At 42.6% G+C, this 2367-nt stretch overlaps 1 long non-coding RNA gene across 1 annotated transcript in view; it reads left to right on the top strand.

Annotated features, from left to right (window-relative positions):
* Positions 1–1962: 1962 nt before the first annotated feature.
* Positions 1963–2367, top strand: part of LOC108799153 — a 4106-nt gene continuing 3701 nt past the window's right edge. The window contains exon 1 of the long non-coding RNA XR_001942006.1: positions 1963–1973. This is a non-coding gene — a long non-coding RNA (uncharacterized LOC108799153). The remainder of the gene's footprint in view (positions 1974–2367) is intronic.

Here is a 2367-nt window from a genome sequence, read left to right as displayed (position 1 = left end):
TGTGAAATACTGTAATGAAATGGCTAGTAGTAAGTAGGTACTCTAGATTAAAAAAGGCTTGGGATTAGAACGTCATGGATAAGTCCTATTTAGGCACATCGTTAACTGTGTGTGTTGTTTGGGTCGTTAATAATTCCCATACCTTTTTTATATACTGTGAAGATATCTATGAGCTTTTTTTAAATTCATAAACGCTATTTAAAAAGTTTGGACTGCCTTTTGTCCATAACACATTAAATTCCACTAATGTCGCACAGTAGAACATTCTTAAAGGAGAACTATGGGGTAACCTTTTATCCCCTATACCTCTCCTTAGGGTCACGGAAGGACACCGCCTCCCATGACCCAAAACTCAGTGTATAGCGGTCTATTGCTCGCTTTATGCTGAGAGCGCTGCAGCCGGGATGGATCCAGGCATTACAGTCGAGATCCACCCAGCTGTGTCTGCTTATCTAGATGCAGAGTCAGCTGTGCCCGCCACCTCCCCGTCCATTCCTCCACTCGGTGCTGGAGGATCAGAGACGGCGCAGGGGCAATGCCTGCAGGGAGCGGTGACTGACACTCACTCCTCTCTGCAGGGAGAGGATCATGAAGGGAGCGGAGCGGCGGTATCTATCCGCTCACTTCACGATCAATAGAGCCAACCTGTGACAGTTTTTTTTTTTGTCCCAGATCGGCTTGAATTATGAGGATGAGTGTTTTTGTTTTTATCACTTTCCCCATAATGCTCCTTTTTAAAGGGACACTAAACTCAGGAGTTAAAGCAAGTACCTTAACTATTTACAAAAATGTATCTTATTTGTGTATCACTCGGCTGTAGATCCTCAAATCATCTCTGAATTGGTGCTGACACTGTCCTTCCTTCTGGAGGGTGGCTACTTTTGTTCCTCATGGTCCCTGTGTGTGTTGTAAAGTAGCCACCGCTCCAAGCTCACTCCTGTGATAGACTTTAATTTCAATACAAATTAGACTACAATCTACGTTTAGTTTACTATCATGGGAGTGAGCTTGGAGCGGTGGCTACTTTAGAAGACGGGGAACAAAAGTAGTCACTCTCCAGAAGGAAGGACAGTGTTGGTACCAATTCAGAGATATTTGAGGATCTACAGCCGAGTGATAGACAAGTAAGATACACATTTTGTTAATAGTTAAAGGAGAACTATGAGGTGAGGGATTTTCACTCAACCTCCTAGTTTGAGCCGACCTGTGACAATGCAACTCACAGGTCGGCTCTATAGATCGGGAAGTGAGCGAACGCATACTGAGAGAAGTAGCATGTATTTGACCCACCCAGATGAGTATATTACCTGTGGTGGCCAGGGAGCAAAGCTGCAGCATTTAAAGACAGAGGTCCTGGGGAAAAACAACAATCTCATAGAAGGTTTGACCATGTTAAAGTATTGTCAACAGTTGTCAACCTTTTTAACCACTTGCCTACTGGCATACGTTTTGAAATGGTGGGTTGGGGGCTGTGGTATTTTGGAGTGCCATTTTTAAAAGAGCGCACTGTGCTCTTGTCTTTTGATTGCGCTGTCGTCAGAAAGTTTATCGGAGGCAAAATGCACAGAGCCATGGTACTTGTTACACCTTAAAAATGCCAACATTGTCTCTGTGGCAGAAAGTGAAGGAAAATCTTCATTGGTTACAGAGTGCATTGAAAAGTCAACAACGCTTCTAGCTTCCCTTACCCTACAAAAAGCTTTTATTGCAATGGTCTCGGTTTTGGAAAGATTTCCTATCACTTACTGTCCTGATGCCAACATTCTACACGACATATTTCAAATCTGTTGATCCTTTACTATTTTAGGTAGACCCTAAGGTACTAAAATACCAATAGTACTAATTAAAGCTGTGAAATTCCACATCTGTAAAAATAATGCGTTTTACTAGCTATTTGGCAAATCTGATTTGTGCAGGTCAATGTAGTAATTTTTTTTTTCTTCCACTACTTTATATAGATCCTGATCCCACAGGTAAGCTGTAAATTGGTAAATGTATGTATTTTTTAAATGTGTTTTTCTGTGCATTGGGGTTTTGCACCTTTTTTATAGGGCCCATACACACCAGCAAGTCAAGATAATCCCACAGCTGCTGGTGTGCATTGACAAGCCCAGTGCTGTTGTGCCATCCCTGGCACATTGCACAGTTTACTTATGTTCTTGTTTAGAACGTGACTTTTATTAATTTCATGCAAATTGCATTGTCTATGTTTTGGAGCTGCGCTGAAGAAAACCCCCAAAAAACAGCAAAGCCTCAACACTTCTGGTGTGACTGGGCCCTCAGAGTGCATGCGAGATGGCTGGTACATTTGGTTGTAAACATAGCCTGTATTTGCTGGGTGCTATGTCCCGGAACCCGGAATGACGA

This window comes from Nanorana parkeri, unplaced genomic scaffold (assembly GCF_000935625.1).
Source record: "Nanorana parkeri isolate BGI_ZX_2015 unplaced genomic scaffold, ASM93562v1 scaffold1643, whole genome shotgun sequence".
Lineage (NCBI taxonomy): Eukaryota > Metazoa > Chordata > Amphibia > Anura > Dicroglossidae > Nanorana > Nanorana parkeri.
Note: the sequence above shows the minus strand (reverse complement) of the source record. Positions and strands in the feature narration are given on the sequence as shown.